General features: G+C 42.3%; 1 protein-coding gene across 1 annotated transcript in view; it reads left to right on the top strand.

Moving 5' to 3' along the window:
- The first annotated feature begins 1,156 nt into the window (after positions 1–1,156).
- The window catches only part of MARCHF3 (membrane associated ring-CH-type finger 3), a 152,327-nt gene continuing 133,144 nt past the window's right edge, over positions 1,157–20,339 (top strand). Inside the window, exon 1 of the mRNA XM_007188501.2 lies at positions 1,157–1,379. The gene's annotated coding sequence lies outside the window, so the exon portion shown is untranslated. The remainder of the gene's footprint in view (positions 1,380–20,339) is intronic.

Genomic DNA, 20,339 nt, shown 5'->3' with positions numbered 1-20,339 from the left:
TAAGGGTTTAAATCCCTGCTGAAGAGCTGATCCGCCGACAAAACGAGCAGCAGCGACCGGAACGGCCAGGAAGGACAGAACCCCTAAAGCCTTCCTTCGGGGCCACTCAGCCACGACTGACCCAGCGAGCTCAGGCTGCCCCCAGGCCTGCCACTACGGGGGTCTCTAAGCTAGGCCCAGGGGCTGCCGAAGTGGAGGGTGCGAGGGCGCGCAGAGTGCGACGGCCGGGGCTGGCTCTGCGGTGTTCCAGTCCGCGAAGACGGTCCTGGTCCGTCCGGCAGGCCCCAGGGACAACGGCAGGGGGAGCCACCGCTGGGGATGCCATCCCGCCGGGCAGCCCGACCGTCCAGCGCCCGGGCCTCCTTTTCGCCCCCGGGCTCTGCGCAAGTGCCCGGGCACCTTGAGTCGGGAAGGGAGGCGAGGCGTCTGGTAAGTCCCCGCTGCCGGTGGTGTGAAGGGCAGGGGTGAGGAGGGATGTGTCGCGAACCTTCCGGGGGTGGGGGGGCGGGCGGAGTTGGAGTTTTGTTTCGGAGATAACCACCAGACCTCAATCAGAGCCTTTTCAGGGAGCCCGCAGCTCCCAGTTCCGGGCCCTGGCCTCCACCGACGGCTGGGTGATCCGGCCCGGGACCCACCCTCTTTGGGTCTCAGTTTCCTCCGACTGCTGGGCCTCGTTTAGAGCCAAGTTACGCACCTCCTGCGGGCGCCAGGGGTGGGCGGTGTCGACCCAGTCTCGGCTCGCGCAGTGCTTGGGCTTCTTGCACCACAGCGCGCCGACACGCGGCGGCTCCGGGCGGCCCCAGGCCCACAGGGGCCCTCCGGGGCCGCCACTTCCCTTCTGAGGCGTCGGGGTCCCGCCGCAGGCGCCCCCACAGCGCCAGCCCACAGCCCCGGCTCCTCACCTCAGCCAACTTCCCAGCCGTGGGCGCGTCTCTCAGCCAGCCCTCGGCTGCCGGCGATTGGACGGCGGCGGCGGGGCGGAGCCGGGCGCTCGGTACAGCCCGCGGCCGCCCCAGGCCCGGGCGCCACCCTGATTGGCTGCGGGCTCCGCCAGTCACGCTTTGAAGAGTGCCCCGCCTCCTAGGGGCGTGCCCAAATCTGACCCCGCCCCTCCTGCCGCCCGGCCCCGCCTCCCTTCGGATCCCGGTTGCTTCAGCCCTGCTGTCCATCTCATTCGCTGAGCAGGTCCGTGAATTGTCAGCGCGCTCCAGGCAGCTGTTGAGCCGGGGCGGCCGCCAGGTTTGTGCTCCCTCAGAGGTGCCTGCCGGAGCCAATGTGCCCCGGTGGGCTAGGGCGAGAGCTGTCGCCGATTCCGGGCAACTTGGGATTCAGGACCCGCAGCAGGGGCGTCGGTTTGCCATCTGGACTCGTCGACTAGGGTGAGTCGCCGTGCGCAAGGGGAGCGGCTCCTCTCGCGCTGTTCGACAAATAGGGGACTGGACGCGTCCTGGGGCGCGTCGATCTGTCTGTCCGAGCGTGTCGGCTGTGAGGAGGTCAGGGCTGACGGGATTCACTCCTTGCCAGCACCCCCACTCCCGAACTTCTTGTTTCAAAGCGTCCCAACTCAGCCCGGGACGCGGCTCTGCGTTCGCAAGAACTTGGCATGTTGTAATTGCCATCATTAGGTGGGGTCCGGGGACGCGTCTCCTGGCCCTCTGCAGCGGCGACACGCGCGCTAGGGGCGGCCTTCGAGTCCAGTGGCGTGCGGACAGCAGTTCCTAGATGGTTGAAGACGGGTTCCTGAAAAATTAACACGCGCCGGGGTCGGTGAGACGAGATAGTCCTGTGTGTGTCTGATGCGTAGCCCGAGCCAGCGATCATCGGGCTCCGGGTGCATCTTTAGGGGTCAGAGAACTTTAGGACCAGTCGGGTTCCGTGGCAGGGGCTTCAGAGCTTTGCAATTATTGAAAGGAATTGACAGCGCGGATATTAAACTTTGTAATTACTTTTTATTAGCACTTGAATCCGCATCCCTCATGAGGTGCTCAGACCTCCACATCCACCTGCAAGGTGTGTCCAAAGGACTTCGTTAGGACCGGGGGTAACTGGTGACTGTCCCAGTGCAGGGAGGCCTCGGGGAATCCAAGAAGAGGCCGTGAAAACGACCACCAGGCTGGTCGGTTGGTGTTTGTTTGAGCACCTGTGTGTTTAAGTGATGAAGTTGTGACAGGAACTGACAGCAGAGGATTCAAGGTTAAACCTGACACTTTATGTTTGTGACTCAGTCTGGGATAGATTTTTCTCTCTCTCTCTCATTGGTAAGGGGTAAAAGCAGCTGTTTTTTTGAGGGCAGTTACATACATGTAGTTTATATTATGTGTGGACTAAATAGAATTGAATGCAATATTTTCTTGTAATTCTTACTTGATGTGAATGAGAGCTTATTGAAAGTACTAGGTAGAGACTTGGCAACAGAATTGGGGAATATTTTGATCTTTGAGGATGTATAAAAACATTGAGATATGTAGCTATGCATGCATATGTAGATGTGCCTGCATATGTGTGTACTTATATGTGTGTGTATAAAATTGATAAGCGAATGAAATAGAGATATGGAGGGGGAAACAGCCTTGAACTTCCTCTGGGTAGAGAGATGGACCCTCTGATCTGTGGGGTGTATGGTGAGTGTGTGTATAAGCATGTTTGGATCTTCCTAGTCTGTCTGGGTCGGTGTATGTCCATGAACTTTACGAGCATTCAGTTCAATACCACTCCAAGCAGATTCCCAGTTCCTGTTTTATAGCCCAGCAGCCGCCAGCCGGCCCATCTGTTAAAACATAACATGTACACTTCAGTGGGAGCACTAGGGTGGAACGTGGGTAGGGGGCAACCCTTAGTAGAAACAACATGCTATAAACAAAGCCTGCCTCTCAAGTCCATTTTCATTCAGAATTCAGTCTGAACGTGTGATTTTTGGTGAGGGAGAAAAATGAGTGTTTGATTCTTCAGAAATGGCAAACTGTATTTTGTGAAGTAATTAATAGGCATGGTTTGGGAAGGAGGAGTATATAAGGGAAAAAAAAAAAATCCCTCCGGAAAAGAAATGTGGTGCTTGTCACACAACCATGCAGCACTGGTTTACCGCTTTGCAGTAACATGTATATCAGAAACTGTTTCCTTTTGCTTCTTAAGAGAATGCATTAAAACTGAATTGTTTTGCACCAAAAAAAAAAAAAAAATCTTAACAGAAGTAAATAGAGCTTTATTACAGAAGCTATTTAATCTACTAGCTCTAGACCGCCTTGGTAATTCTAATGAAATGTATTTTTAGGAATTTATAACTTGGATATAAATTCATATTCAGCCTAATCACTAGTTGCAATGGTTCACAATTTATAGTTTAAAAAATAATAAGAAAAAAAGCCTTTATCACAAAACTTCTGATGACTAAAAGGGTATGGGAGGAGTATAACAGCTTATTAATTTCCTGCAGCAAACTGATACTTAAAAAACTATAAATTCCTTTAACAGCGTAATTACTTTTGGTGACAAAATAAAGGCAATATTTTTGAGAAGCACAGTTGATATTTTACCCAATAATTTTATGCTCATAATTATATTTTAATAACGGTGTTTATTATATGTGGGTAGAAAATACTGGAATGGTTCTTAAGAACTCATCACAAGTGTTGTTTTCATTTTTACGGTACTTAAACATTGGGGGAAGACATTCTAATCCCTAATGTATGTCTTTACATTTCTGATGGACTATGTAGACACAATAATTCTCCTGCCTTGATATGGGTCACCTGAGTCAACTGGGTTGCTCCTTAAAAATTCAGTTCATGGGCTGGACTCTAGTCTTCAAGATTAGATTCAGAAATCTGGGGTAGGACTTAGGAATCTGCATCTTTAACATGCACCCACAAGTGATTCTGATGTCAGGGATCCTCTCACCATATCTTGAGAAACGCTGGAATGGCATTTATGATATAAAAGAACAATTACAGTCTGTGAGCTGATTCAACAAATAATTGTTCCAAAATTTCCAGGTGGCATTTACCAGCCATGTGAAATTTATAGCTAATGTTTTAACTCTCTGTCCTCAACAATGGTACCTTTTGTTCTGTGTTCAGAAGTGCTTTTGGACTCCTTAGCAATCCCCTAACCAGGTTAGCCCCAATTCTAAGGAAGTCTCTCTCGGGAAGCAAGGTAGTTTGAGACCTCACCCCAGCCTGATCCATTCCCTACTCCAGGTCCAGCGAGTTCCTGGGGTGCTCTGGGGTAACTTTGTCAGTCCTAACTCACATTGTTGGGCATTTCTCCCTGAAAGGTAGAAGAATCCCAGTCCTTGAGAGCCACCTTTGACTCACTAATACTCTTTTGAACTTGGGGGCTAGGACCTCAGCAGGGCTAGTACAGACTTATCTGAGGTCAAGGAGTTCCTTGGGAAGCTGCAGCTGGTCTGCCTGTTGGTCGCAAGAGTGTCTCAAGCCACCTACCCAGAGGCCCAGGGAGCCTCATTTTCAGAAAGTCACCTTAGAAGTATTTTGAGGTGTCCAATTAATTGGGTACATAGATTTTCTTAGCATCACAGGGAGAGGGGTTGAGAATTGATTGCCGCCTCTCCTTTCAAATCAGTGTGATTCTGGTGTATTAATTATTGCCAATTAGCTTTTTTATACGTAGTTTGATACTGACCTTCGGATTCTGTTCTCCCATTTCAGACTGGCATAGTTCTCAGTGTAAGACTCCTAGATAAAGTTTAAAAAAGAAAGGATCTGTCAGAAGTTGTTGCCCTTCCCTCTTTCTACCCTCCAGGTACCTAAAAAACAAATAACTTCTCTGAGGTCAGAAGTGCCCATAATATTTACTTCCTTGATGACAAAAGGACCTGTATAGGCTGGGACACTGAACTTAGATTCTTCCAGGCCACTGGATCATTAGTGGGACTTTTATGGAGCAATTTATGTTCTGAGGAACACTTGGCAGGCATGTTTATAGCAACCTACGTTGCTTATCTTAACAATCCTTTGAGTGCGAGGATTTTTTCCCACTTTGTTACAAATGAGCAAACAGCAGCCACAAAAGGATCATAATACAGTCATACCTCAGTATTCTCGGGGGATTGGTTCCAGGACCCCCACCCCTGCAGATACTAAAATCCGGGGATACTCAAGCCCCTTATATAAAATTGCGGAGTGCAGTCAGCATTCCATATCTGCAGGTTCCTCATCTGTGGACACTGAGAGCCAACCCTATTTAGATTCTGTCTTTCACATTCAAAGATGACACCACTAACTGAGACGTTGCCCATGTGTTTTGAATTGTTTTTATTTAGCTTCGTGATGAGATGATAGACTCATGCTTAGTCATTCATATCATCTACAGTTTTTTTTTCACCTCTTAGAATTTTTTTTATATTGACTGTGACCTTGGAACAGTTTTCTTTCTAAAGCTAACCACCATATATAATAATTGGTTCAATGATCCTGACCTTAACCATCCAGGCTTGACTTGGAATGGCAAGTAATTTGCAAAAGGTCAAAGAACCCAAAGGCAACAAAGCCTATATGTAGAATTTGGGGGACTAATATTTTAGACCTGTACTCTTTGCCTATTGAGTCATGTTATGCTGCTAATAATGTTTTTACACTGACAAAAGGAACTTGCTTATATTTTATTTGCCCAGCTTCTGCATGATTGGATGGACCTAGAAAATTTCCAAAGCCTAAGGTATAATCACAGCCCCTGATTATACAATGGTACTGATTGTGCCCAGTTAAAAAACTACAGTAGAATGCTACTTTTCTGGAAAGTGAGCCACAGATCATTACAAGCTTCTAAGCAACAATTCTCACTCTTTTTTTTTTTTTTTTCCTTTTTTTGGCCATGGCATAGTTTTGGCAAAATTCTTTGGCAAAAAGAATTTGACAAATTCAAGTTTTTGGCCCTTCTTTCCATACCCTTATTCCCATTGTGAAATCTACTTATAAAAAATTTACTTTTCAAATCAATCTGCCCTTTAACAGCTCCTAATACTTTAATTTTAGCCATTTTGACTTTTTCTCCTCTATAATGCCCCCTTAAGCTCCTACATTCACTTTGGTTTTTTGGATCCAATAATACCTTCTACTCATAGAACACTCATTGAGCTATAGAAGTTCTACTCTAGCTTTAACTTTGTGGATTTAACTATAACAATATTAAGAAAAAAGAAGAAGAAGAAGGATAATATTAAAGTCATGTTGTTACATGTATCTTATTAGATATTCCCAGCACATAGTTTCTACGGGAAATTTAAGATCCAGATGAATGAAGTGACAGATTCACTCATCTGTGTCCTTACAGACACTCTTCTGATACAAGCTGAGAAATATAACTGAAGATAGCATCCTGGGTTACAGAAGAAAGACAGATATTAAGCTCTGAGAAAAGAACTGGCAAAAAGTGAAGGGTCATGGCTGGGATGGGATGGAGAGAGTGGTGGGAAAGAAATACCTCCAGTAAAATGCCAGATAGGGTGGTAAGAAATTTATAGAGCTGCTGATGGTTTGGGTATTCTTGGAGGCATTGATTCTGTTTTATATTGTCTTCACAACCTACTAGCCCTGCTTGCTTTAAATAATTTATTATAGCAGCAGGCCTTCCCCTGGTTAGTTTCTTTCTTTCTTTCTTTCTTTCTTTCTTTCTTTCTTTCTTTTTTTTAATAACTTTTTCCTTCTCATCTCTGAGTCTAATCAGAGGCATATATAATAGTGTGGCTGCTCTAGAATACTTTGGAAAATCATGATCAGTATTGCTACATTATAAACCCCTGGCTGTTCTGTTGTATTTTGCAGTGTTTTCTTCCCTGCTATATTAACTCAGTATCTATGTTTTAAACAATATTTTATTAATCTTTGCACAGTGAGACTTCTGGGCTTATTCTTCTTGGCTGGAACTATCTTTTGAGTAATCTATCATCAGACCACCATTGATCTAATGATGTATTTATTGCTCACTATTGCAGCACTGGCAAGAAACCCAGTATGATTCTGAAAATTTGATTAAAAAGAAATCAAGTTTTTGCAAGACGTAGCCACCCAATTATGTTAGCAGCTGCCAAGTATATTTTATGCTAAAATATACACACACATTTCAAGTGAACAAAATGGGATCTTTTCAAAATCTTTTAAAACTTTTTGCTATGAAATAAGTATAACGAGAAGATGTCTTGTAATTAGAAAAATTACAAGTGCACTCCTCACCTCAGCCAAAGGTAGGGTATAGTATTTTTCAGATTATACCCCTAGACACTAAAATGGATAGGTTTATCTTTTTGATTGACAATAATAAAAACAATGGTGATAAGAACTATCTCCTAGTCCTTGAACAATCTTCGAGGTAATCATTACAAATCAAAATGAACGGAAATGAATTATCAAGTAGTAATTGAATACCTATCATAGGTAGCACCTCTTCTCAGCTTAGCTAACTCAAAATGCAGTTCAAGTATTAGCACCTTTGGGAACCTTTTCCATGCCCTTCTTTGGCCTGGTTGTATACAGCCAGCAGAGTCCTTACGTCCTGTAATCCCCCCCTCCAGACTGGGAGCCCCTTGAGGGCAGGGACCACACCTGTCATCTTGTAGCTTCTCAAGAGACGGTATTCAAGAAATAGTTGCTAGGTGCACTAGGGGCTGCAAAGAATTACAGGTGAACACCTGCAAGGCCTTAAAAGGACATGCACAGGATATTCACCAAAAGTCTGCATGGTAGTAATAACTGAATCATAGTCCCAGACTTTCTGCTTTAGCCCTAGTCTTAACACTTCATAAAACTATCATCCATGCCTGCCCCTTCCATGTTCAGAGTCTCTGCTCCATTCCTGACTTGCCTTCTTCTCTCACCGCCTCCCTGTTGTGTCTTCAAGAATGTCTCCAACTCCCCCCCCACACACCCAGTCTAGGCCATCTCCCCTGGTTCCTTTGATGTTCCCATACCTGTTGTCATATCTTGACAAAGCAGCTGATTCATGGACCCCACTTTGAGACTTGGGACAGCTTCACTCTCACATCTTTTGAAGTCTCAGATGGCTTGGTCCCTTTTGCCATCCAGTGTAGGTGATGATCTAGCTTTGGCCATGGGAGGTTTGGGGGCCTTGGAGGAACTAGATGGTGCTGGGCCTAGAGGCTGCTGAATGGGGAAACTTGGCATTTAAGTAAAGCTTTTAAAAAAATTAAATAATTCCAGCAGATTTTTATTTCAGAGACTAACTTGTATAATATTTTTCATTGATAGACCACCTTTTATTCAGGAAGTGTCCCTACATAGTCAGGTTTATGATGTAGTCTGAGGGCTTCAATAAGTACCAGCTCTCACCTCAGGGCTGGGTTACTGAGGTGGTGTACAGCCTAGTGTCCAGGTAGAGTTTATGGATCAGCTGAGTTAAGCATAACTGCCTGAGGTCAGGGCCATTAGTATAGCCCCTTTATGTTAGATCCTAACGAGCTTTAAATGACTGCAAGAGATCAAGGACCCCTATCTTCTGTCTCATCTGGGAGATTAAGCCTTACTTAACATAGGTGCTTTCTTCTCATACCTGCCAAGAAAATATCACTAGAAAATTGACTGATTACATCTAAAAGTTATTTCAATGTTCAAGGCAGCAGAGAAGATGAGCCACCCTAGATTAGGTCATAGACTCAAATACTGGTTTCTTTTGGATCTTGTAAGTCAGGAGCACATGCCCCTGCATATCCCGGGGCTCTGCTTTCCCCTAGGAGCTGGGGCCTGGGAGGACTTGAGGGAGGCTTGGGTGAGGGGTGGAGGCAAACATCTGTGCAACACACAGGTCACCCTTCCCTGCAGTCAGTGGAGGTTCTCCCTGTGGTGTCTGACTCTGGCATTTTCTCAGATCTGCTTTTCAGCATCCCTAATAGCAAATCTTCTTCCTCTTACCCTTTGTGAACGTGTTACCCAAACAGAGGTTCTCATAGTCGGAAAGTTCTCATCCTTAACCTCCTAGGTTTCCCTAATTTCAACTTCTCTCCTTCATTTCCCCCACCCTCCAATAATATTTTCCTTTCTTTGACATTCTCTTTCCCTTCTGTTCAGGTAAGAACTCTACGTTATAAAAGCTCTTATAATCAGTGTTACCATTAATCTTTTTCCTGCAGGAGTAACTGCATTTTTGACCATTTTCAAAAAACTTTCCTAGAGCATTCCAGTATGTCTTTCTAGTGCTAAGAAAAAGATCACAATAATGCAGCTCCTGCTCGCTGGGATATTACATGCGCTGACAGCCTTACACAGTGCAAAAGTGATTAGCCTCACAAAACCTCAGTTTTCAACCAACTTTACCCATGCTTGTCAGTGACCGCCCCCCACCTGCCTAATCACTCTTACCACCTCCTGCTCACTTTTATATCATTGAGAAACAAGATCGGGACTTCCCTGGTGGCGCAGTGGTTAAGAATCCGCCTGCCAATGCAGGGGACACAGGTTCGAGCCCTGGTCCAGGAAGATCCCACATGCCACCAAGCAACTAAGCCCGTGCACCACAATGAGCCTGTGCTCTAGAGCCCTCAAGCCACGACTACTGAGCCTGCGTGCCTAGAGCCTGTGCTCCACAACAAGAGAAGCCACTGCAATGAGAAGCCCGCGCACCTCAATGAAGAGTAGCCCCTGCTCGCCGCAACTGGAGAAAGCCCACCTGCAGCAACGAAGACCCAACGCAGCCAAAAATAAATAAATTAAATAAGTAAATGGAAAAAAAAAAAAAAAAAACAAGAAACAAGATCACGCGTCTCTGTTAGCAATAGACATTCATTACAACCAAGGAGATGAAGCTTTCTACAAAAGCCAAACCAGGCATACACAGAATAGGGAAAGGAAAAGAAGGGTAGGGCTACCCTGATTTCTTTAAAAGCAGGACACATGAATTGATGCATCTTTTGTTGATAAGTTCTTAATTTGTTGTTTTAACAAACCCTGGCCTGTTTCTCTTTTGAGGCTGGGTGATTGCCTTATAGCTAATGTCAACAGTTGTCATTTTTTTCTTTTCCTTCAGAATTATTTCCAGTGAGTTTCAGTTTCCTCTCCTTCATTTATTTAATTTTTATTTTTGGTGTTTCAGGTTGTTTTTCCTGATCTACTTAAAGTGTATTGTTTCTAACTCTTCCAGATATCTTTCTCCCACTTTCCTGCCCCGACGGCCTCTCACAGCTAGACACCATCCTCACATTGAACAAATTTCCTTTTTCGCTGCAGATTAGTAGTGAAGACATTAAGTGGAATCCTGATAGTGACGCTTTCAAGAGCTAAGGCACCATTTACTATTCTGTTTTAATTATGATCTCTTAGCAAATTTTCACCAGTTATAATGTGCACCCTATTTTCTAAGTCATGTTTCTCAAATACTATACAAAATTATGAAATCTGTGTGCATTACAGTTTCTGCTCTCCCTTATGGGCTAAATTTATAATTCTATAATTTTCTTGTAGGAAAAATGCTTATTAGACTGGAATGGTTACTTTGGTTTCAAGCCATACTGCTTTTTTGCTTATTGTGAATCATTAGACATTTATATAATCTTTCATTTTACTTCATTCCCATCCCCCACCAGCAGCTCCCCAAGCAATAAGCCCACTGCATCCCTTCCCTACACAGTCAGTTATCATCTATGCCTTTTTTCTAAGATGGATTTTTTATTTTACTGGTTCCTAATATTTTCCTAATTTTAAAATAACTCTACATAACTAAAACAAAAACAGGCAGTGTCCTAATATGATCATGGTAGTTCCTCCTTCCTGAAAAGGAATACCTCCTGCCTACAAATCACAATACTGCACCTCCTCTCTGGAGTGCTTCTGCTTGTGCCTGGGATCTGTGCTAGTCCCACGTGTTCTCTGTTGATATTCTTGTAATTAGATACAGGTTCACAATTGGCAGCCTTATGGGAAAAAAGACCAATAAGAGCTGTGCTTTATTTGGGTCTTGGGGGAAAAACAGATGTCCTAGACAAGTGGGAGATGAAAGTCAAAGTTTTTGAAAGATTGGGAAAGCCAGAGACAGGCCATTTGGTACCAACTTCACATGCCAAAGTACCATCTTCCTGTTGTGATTTCTAGGGTGTTTTCCCCTTGGGCTTTTCTGGGTGACTATCCCAAATTGACCTACATGGTAAGGAAGTATATTATCTCATGAGAGAAGCAGGGCAGGCAGCAAGATTGGTTGATTCAGTGGCACAATGACAATGATACAGGTTCCTTTCATCTCTGCCACTGCTGTCCTCAGGGACCATTTCACTTAAGACTGGTTCTTCTTTTATGCAAGGCGGCTGCAGTAGTACAGACATGTCATTGCAAGCATGACAGTATCTATAGCACAGAAAATGGATCCCCCTTCCAGAGGTTCTCCTTTTGAAGAGTATGAAAACATTACCCACAAGAATCTAAGAAGACCTGCCTTTTCTTCTGTTGATTAGAACAGGATCACATGCCCCATCTCTAAATCAGTCACTAGCAAGAGGATCTCCATCATTGCCTGAGGGAGGGAAGAGAAGAATTTGAACAGGGCTTCCCTAATGGCTCAGTGGTTGAGAATCCGCCTGCTAATGCAGGGGACAAGGGTTCAAGCCCTGGTCCGGGAAGATCCCACGTGCTGCGGAGCAACTAAGCCCATGTGTCACAACTACTGAGCCTGCGTGCCACAACTACTGAAGCCTGTGTGCCTAGAACCTGTGCTGTGCAACAAGAGAAGCCATCCCAATGAGAAGCCCGTGCACCACAACGAAGAGTAGCCCCCACTTGCCTCAACTAGAGAAAGCCCGCATGCAGCAATGAAGACCCAAGTTAGCCAAAAATAAATAAATAAAATAAATAAATTTAAAAAAAAAAAAAAAAAAGAATTTGAACAAAATCAGGATTCTGTTAGTAAGGAAGAAATATGTGTGTGGAAGTGAGGGGGCAATAGATGCTGTCAGGCAATTATAATTGTCTACTACACATTGTGATTTGAAAAATAACTGTGAAATTCGCCCTTATGACTGCTGTGTAGTTAGTAGGTACCACTGAACTGCTACACATTTCTGGATACAAAATGACAAGGCTAGGTTGACAAGGAGAGAAAATGCAGACTAATTAAGGACAGAACTGAGCCAAGATCAATAATTATTCTGATTAGAACCACAATAAGCCCTAATGAATTTGAATGTACTAATTTATGTCTATTTGTCCTCAATAAGAATATGATCTTTACTGAATAAAAGAGATTCATTTGCTTATTTCTCAATAATTCTATATTTCTGATATATTATTTTACAGTATAGGCCTATTTGAATGTAAAAATTTTTTATTAACTTTATTTACATATCAGAGCAGTAACAATAATGATTATTACTGATGATTGCAACTGGTCATTATTTACTGAGTGCCCTTTTATAAATTAGGAATTTAGCATCTAAGAGATGCTAGCAATTCGCTTAGGCCACATAGTGGGCAAGCTCAGATTGAGACTCAATTTCATCTGCTCATGTGCCTTCCGCTCCTTGGCTTTCCTTTGCCTTGGAAGACAGTCTCAAGACTCTGTGGCCTGTAGGGCCTTAAGTGATCAGGCCCTGCCCATCTCTGTGACCTCACCACTCATCCTCTTGCCCTCACTCAGTTTTCCAAGCACGCTAGCTTCCTTGCTGTTTGTCTAATAGGCCAGTCTTACTCCCACCTCTGACCCTTTGCATTTGCTGTTCCCTCTGCTTGGATCACACGTCCTTGGTTTGAACAACTGCCTCTTTTCCATTCTGGGTTCCTTGTCACAGGCACCTCCCAGGACTCTTCCATCTAATCTGTTTAGGGCGCCCACCCAATTACCTGTTTCTGTCCCATTTTTGTTTCCAGTATGGTACTTGAACAATCTTATGTAATTTACCAACGTGTATACTTGTTTTTGTCTATTTTGCCCGCTAAGATGTAAGTTCCATGAGGGCAGAGACCCTGGCTGTATATGTAAAATGAATGAACAATCAAATGAATAAGTTAATGGAGTTAATATTTAGAAGTATTAATCTCTAAGAATCCATTGTCAGTCTTTTATCTCCTACACTAGGAATAAGGTAGGATAATAATTGTCAATGAGCTGAGTATGCATGCTGTAGATTTTTTTTCCTGTGAAATTTGAGAACTAAAAAAGCCTGCTTTCTTTCTTTCTTTGAGGGAAAATAAAATATAGATATCAAAGTTTTTTGGAAAACAAGATAGACTTACTACAATGTTTTTTTTTTGTTTTTGTTTTTGTTTAATTTATTTTTGGCTGTGTTGGGTCTTCGTTGCTGCATGCGGGCTTTCTGTAGTGGTGGCGAGCGGGGGCTACTCTTCATTGCGGTGCGCGGGCTTCTCATTGCAGTGGATTCTCTCATTGTGGAGCACGGGCTCTAGGCGCACGGGCTTCAGTAGTTGTGGCACGCAGGCGCAGTAGTTGTGGCTCACGGGCTCTAAAGCACAGCCTCAGTAGTTGTGGCACACGAGCTTAGTTGCTCCGCGGCATGTGGGATCTTCCCGGACCAGGGATCGAACCCGTGTCCCCTGCATTGGCAGGCGGATTCTCAACCACTGCGCCACTGGGGAAGCCCTACAATGTATTATATAAGAATTCAAGAGCTTAATCCAAGAGGGAAATTTGAGTAATACTCTTAACTCTAGTTTTTATATTGATTATAGTTTTAAGGATGCCAACTCCTTTAATTTCAGGGCATAAACGCTTAAAATAATGAAGGTATACATATAAAGCTAAATTGTAAATTGGGAGAATAATAATTGCATGATAATTTGGAGTGGCAAATTCACTTAAATAAAATTGTTTTCTCTTAGACACAATTTTTCATTTGCACTCAGGTATCTACTAAAATGATTTATTCTTAGAACTGTGTTGTTAATTATTCTGAAGTAATTATGAAGGTGCAAATTGAAAAATAGCTTTACCTTACATATTAATTTGGACGGGATTGACAGAAATGAAACAGAGAGCCTTCTTCCGAAGTCCCTTTTCTTTGGCTTTCAGCTCAGGACCTTCTCTATTAAAGTACGTGCATTTGTGTTTTTTCTTTCCCTGTAGTTGTGTGGGTTGCCGTGTCATTTGCTAAATATGTCGTGAGCCGTTATTTTCTGAGGCTTGCAGTGTGACTTTACCACTCAATTAAATAAATCATCATTTCAACTTTGACAAGAACTTCACGTTTCCCTCCTACCTGCTCATCTTCCCCAGATCTTTCCCCAGGTGACCTCGCAAACTACAGCCTCTGTGCCCAGGATCAGTCTAAACTCACTTGATGCTGTTTTCTGCCTTCTGGTGTTCCACTACCACACAAACCTGTTAGACGCGCTTACTATGAAGTACACTTCTCAGCTACACTCCCCATATCAGATTTCCAAAAGCAGATCTAAATTGTATGGTGAGTAGAATACATCTGCATTTGAGAGTAATTTTTAATCTAGTTCTTTCCGTTTGTTTTTGTTTTGTATCAGAGACAAGTCAGAAAAAAAAAAAGGGAGGAGGATGTTTTGATGCTGTTCCTTCATGTGCATCCTGGCAGGGACCCCTTTCTTCCTCACTTTATAACCTGGGTAGATTTGGGTGTGTGATTGGGTAAGAGGCCATCAGGATCCAGGTGACAATGAGATCAGTAATTAAAGGGCTGGGTCAGCGTATCATTACTACTAAAGTTAGACAGGTGCATGGTCTATGTAAGCTCTTGAGAGCCTGCCTTTTATAGGGTAGTTTTCATATACAGTAGATTGGCCTTTCTATGGCTCAACAAAGCCTTCTTTCTTTCTTTCTTTCTTTTTTCTTTCTAAGCTGTGTGGGTGGGAAACAGCATGAGGTTATAGAAAATGTATAGCAAAAGCAGTAGCAATGAGAAAGAATCCATAATGGGTGCACACACATTGCTGGAATATTTCCCAAGGATTTGGGGGGTGGCAGTGAGGCTTCTTTGGCAGAGGCAAAGTAGAACATGTGCTTTTCCATGTGTGAACACTGTGCTTTGAAAGGCCCTTTATGATTCACAAAAGCAGCTGCTTTTGAGCTGGTATAGCCACAGAGTTGGAAATTCACTTAAATAGGTGTATTGCAGACTCCTGACATCTGTTTTGGAGATTTGGTTAAGTGTTGGGAATTTGCTTACTCACTAGTGACATGGAACAAGTATTCCTCATTAGAGTGTTGGATCCTTTGTTCATTTCTTTAGCGTTTGTGGATCAAAGCTAACAAGAAAAGACTTAAAATTTTAAACAGTCATTTGCTATGTTACATACACACATAAATTTGCAATGATGGCTTTCTTCTTAATTATAAAACTATGGATGACAGTTTTACTTTGCCTAGCAAATCAACTTTCCTGAGTTACTTTCAGACATATTTTGTTGTATTATAAGGCTTTCTTGCTCAGTATTTGTAATCTCATTGTGCATTGTTTTTTGGTGAGCTTTAGTTTTACCTAACAAATCCTGTGGCTCTTTTTGTACACTTCTGTTGCATTTCTGAATGTTAGTTTTTGTCTACTCTTTTATCATCATTAATAAGTTATTTTCACTTTTCCAAGAATTTCAAACCTAAATGATACCAGCAGTGTTGTTTCTTGTCACTTTCAACAAAAATCATTTGTGTCCAGTTCTTCAAACAAGATAAGTAACTAGGACATGATTCTTTTACTTTTTGCTCATTAGTTTTCAATTTATTAGATACTGACATAGTGTGGCATTTTCACATTTTTTTTAAAAAAGGTGAAAGCTTTGTTTTTAATGGGTTATAACTATTATTATGTTTCTAAATGACAAAGCAAAAAAAGATTACCACCAAATAAGATTAGTGTGGATATCTTGAACTAGAAATCGTTTGAAATGTTTCACAGCTATACCTTGTGCTAAATATAAAAATAATTGTGTTTCCCATGTGTGAGCATTAAAAGACCCAGTTGGAAAGTCACATAGTATAGCAAGTAGGTCACTATTGATGGTAGGACATGAGACAGGAAATGTCACAGCTAAGATTAGAGGCCCAAGCAATATGTCTCGACATGCTTACTGCATTGTTCATCCTAAGAAGTGGAAGAACTCAACAGGGTTTAACTAACTTTAGCCCAATTTGAAAGTATTAACAAGGATAGCCTTTTAATCTGTCATTCCCATTTGTTTCTAGATAACTCACTTTCCCAGTTGGGCAAAATAATTGAACTGCTTGGGTCTGCACATTAGCAGACCTCTGAATACCAATTAAAATGGTACCCTTCACATTCTAGAAGTATAAATGGGAAGCGATAATCAGCTATATACAGTTATACGTATAGATTTATCTGGTGGTTGAAATTCCTAACAAGGAGTAAGCAGCCAGTTAAAAGTGAATTCTCTTGAAATCTCATTTATCCTAATATTTGAATGTGAAGTAGTATTATATATGGATATGGGAGAAAAGTACACTTTTAGGGAATCCAGTTGCTTTTTACTTTTATTTTGGGGGTAATATGAGGAAGATTTAATATTTATATGTGGGAATTTTCACCACAGAAGATACGTAACTTTGCAAACATTTGCATATTCTAATTTTAACAGAAGACTAGGAAAAAAAGCAGTGCTTTCCTGCATCTGCCCCATACCTTGTTTGGGGGAGCCAGACCAAGATGGAGCTTTGGATTCTGAGAGAAACCATCCCCTCACGCTAGATTAAGCAATTGAACGCAAGCACAGAGAGCCAGCGGTTATTTGGATGAGCAGATGGGGGCATGCCGAGATGACTGAATTTGAGTCTGTCTTTAGAGCACCGAGGATTCATTCACTTCCAGCACAGAGTCCTTCACAGGAGCACCCTGGCTCATGGATTCCATGTACTCTGCATAGATAGTTTCACTGCTTGAATCTCAGAGGCCTTCCTAGGCTCACCTTTTCAAAGGTCATTAATGCAGATTAAAACACTCCACTTTGAGCTAGGATTATTTCATGCAGGTTATAACTTTCAAGAGGTGAGCTGAGTGGTTTGGAGCCTCAATGAGAAGAAAGTATTTTGACAGTGTTTTTTAGTCTTTATTCCTTCTCCAGCTTAAACACAGAGCCTACATTTTTATTCCTGATCCAGGTATGGTATGTTCGAAAAGGGTTAGAAGCACAGCTCTCACAGACGTCCCTCAGGAATGAAAATTCTGGGAGTGGTTTCCATTTGGCAGGAAGAGGTCTGTTGGCTTCTGATTGAAGCAAACACAAGTGATGTGGCAGTTGGGTCTGGCTGCACCATTGTGTGTGCCGGGCTCTTGCCCACGATGAAGTAAGCTGGTTGCGAGCTATAAAGTTAGCTCATTTTCTAGGCCTCTGTCAGTTGACAGATGTTGGTGGGAACATCCTAGAAAATATTTAGGAGTGCCTGAAATAGATTTGTGCTTTGAAAATCTTTGAAAAAATCCCTTTCTAGTTTCAAAAATGTATGAATAACTAATAAATATTTAAATCTTTATGTGCCTTGTAGAACTCCTTACCACCCTATGAAAATGGTTATCTAATTTTAGTTACTGCTATGAGATTTCTCTTTGATGTCAACATAAGTGACCAGAAGGCCAGGTCCCCCATTCTTCTTTGACCCTAGTCAGAACCCTGAGCCTGGGTCTGGCTCTGCCTCTAACAAGAGGTGGATATGCAGTAAGTCCCCAGGCTCCTTTCTAAGCCTGATGTCTCTCTTCTAGAAAAGGAACAAAAAAAATGGATCGTTTTTATGGACTTGTTCCAGTGTTAATACCCTATGATTATATTCATCTTTCAAGACCGTTTATTTTTCCTTTCTGCAGGGAGAAAGATGTAAAATTTTCTGGTTGGCAACTTTTAATTGTAAGGGCAATGCTCACCAGGCTACTGGTTGGCTGTTTGAGTTCCTATTTTGGCTGTTTCTTTTACCTGTGTTATATGGAAGAGCTCAAATACAATTTGTCTGATCACAAATTCCAAGCAAGATTAACCAGTAGGTTTCATACTTTAACGCAAGAAGGGCATAAACGGGGGGATGGGGGTGGGTATGGAGGGTCTAGGTTCACAGGAAAATAGAGAGGGAATCCAGTACGCAAACATGTAACAGGAACCCAGTCAAGATTCACACAGTTAATAACCTCTGTCCCTTCATATAGGAAATACAATACCAGTGCTTATAAACCTGTGTGCAAGGAAGTAGCACAAATGAAAGCTTCATTTATAAGAGCCGTCTTGTCACTTTCTAAAAAGTCTACTGAAAAGCGTATTACATAATTTTAACTGAGATACATACAACCCTTTATTATCTTAGGCTTTCTGATGAGGGGTTTTCCAGAGCTACCAGTAGATAATGTTGGTGGAATCTCTAAAATACAGGAAACAACTTAGATAGGATTATTTTTCTTGTTGTCTTCCTTTTTGTTAACAAAACTTTCTTTCTGAAGAAAGAAAGCTTTAATGTTACCTATAGTCTCTACACTGTCCTATCCTCAAATACAGACATAGCCAATCAAGGTTAATTTCCTAAGAGTGACTTATCCTTAGCTTTCATGAAAGACTCTGGTTGTGAGAGGAAAGGAATTAGAGGCTTTGTAATCTCCTTCTTGGGAGTTCTCAAAGAACAGAAGAGAAGCTAATTTTCATGGAGGAAATTTGACTGGACAAAATTCCAAAGACTGTCTTTTGGTCCTGTCTTTCTTTCTTTCTTTCTTTTTTTCTGGCCACACCACACAGCATGTGGGATCTTAGTTCCCCGACCAGGGATCGAACCCGTGTTCCCTGCACTGGAAGCGTGGACTCTTAACCACTGGACCACCAGGGAAGTCCTTGTCTTTCTTTATTTTAAAACCTACCTATGTTCTTGTAAGCCAGTCCCTTAAGAGATTTTACTTAAGGATAACCAGGTCTTGCCACTGTACAAATAATTTCTCCTAGATGTTTATGTCTGTCCTTTCAGACTCTTGAAATAGGCTTTGGTCGCTGAACTGGGTTGTCTGGCCCACTGCCTGGTAGATGACTGTTACCACTGGCCACAGAGAACACACTAGACTTCTGGAGCTCCTGCCCCTCAGCATGGCAAATGTAGAAAACCACATTCAAAGAAAATAATCCAGGTGCTAACAGATTCTAAAGTTAGAAAACTTAGCCCTTCCACATAATAGAATACAATTTGTTTCTTCTTCCCACACAAAATGGAGCTGTCCAGAACAACCATGAGAACACCTGACCCCATCACATACTTCCCACTTGCAGCTGTCAAGGCCTCCACGTGAAATTTGTGTGTGCTGAATAATTTTGCTTGGAGACACATCACAATGACATGTTTTAGTGTTTGTGGAGGCTAAAAACTGCCAGTCCATTTGAGGAGTATGTGAATGTAGGCTAATGGGGAGACAGACACTGGCCGACCTTACCTGGTCCTTCTGGATTAATTCAACCAGGCTCTCTTCTAGGTGACAGCAGGAGAAGACTCACCCAGGTAACCTGCCTTCATTCCTCACTCAGTAGACTTGTAGATGGAGGGTTTTTCCAGAGCTACCAGGAAACATAAGTTTGGGGATTATCTAAGAGTTGTTTGAGCAGTCAATGAGAGTACCTTTCTAGCAGGACGTCCATTAATTTTTAATTTTTGAGTTGGAAATGGCACTGGAGATTATCTAGATCAGGGTTTAGAAAGTGAAATTTCCAAGATAAACCAATGGGGCATGGGAAAAAAGTACTAGAATGTCTCTTCATTTTTTATACTCCAAAAAAAGAAAAATTAAATTTTACTACTATATATGTATTTGTATTTGTACCCTCCCCTGTTCTTCAAGTCAGGAGGTCCTATATTCTGAGGGAGGAGTAAGTTTCCCTCAACATACAAGGGTTGACAATGATCCCCTCACTTGTCTACAGCATGTTGCACTGTATTTGTATGTGTCCAATTAAGTTAATCTGCAGAATATTATTAGTTTCAATTAAACTAGCTTTCAACAATAACAATAACCACCCCCCCACACACAAAAAAAACAACAAAAAAAACAGGGCAAGTAGCTTAAAAAGATTCTGGCAAAAACAAAGTATGGATTAAAGATATCACTAATTGTGAAAGCAATCACAAGGGAGCAATATGAGGATGGAAGAGCTGACACTTCATTCTAGGACAGGCTCTTTGTTAGCTGCGTTGTGAGTTAAAAACAACGGTACAATCAGTTCTGATCAGAAATCAGCCCTCAGATCTCAAAATTACCAAGACAAATAACTGAAATACAGACTTACATCTACTATCATTAAGAATGAATACTTTAGAAGGAGGTGTATACTTTGCCTTGAGAAATTTCCTAATGATAATATGAAGGTACCATGATTAGCAAAACATGGAGGATAACCTCTGCAACTTTTTTTTTAACCAATGTTTAAATTCACCTACTAATCTTT

Source organism: Balaenoptera acutorostrata, chromosome 2 (genome assembly GCF_949987535.1).
Source record: "Balaenoptera acutorostrata chromosome 2, mBalAcu1.1, whole genome shotgun sequence".
Taxonomy (NCBI): domain Eukaryota; kingdom Metazoa; phylum Chordata; class Mammalia; order Artiodactyla; family Balaenopteridae; genus Balaenoptera; species Balaenoptera acutorostrata.
The sequence above is the reverse complement of the archived record's forward strand: the minus strand, read 5'-3'. Positions and strand labels throughout refer to the sequence as shown.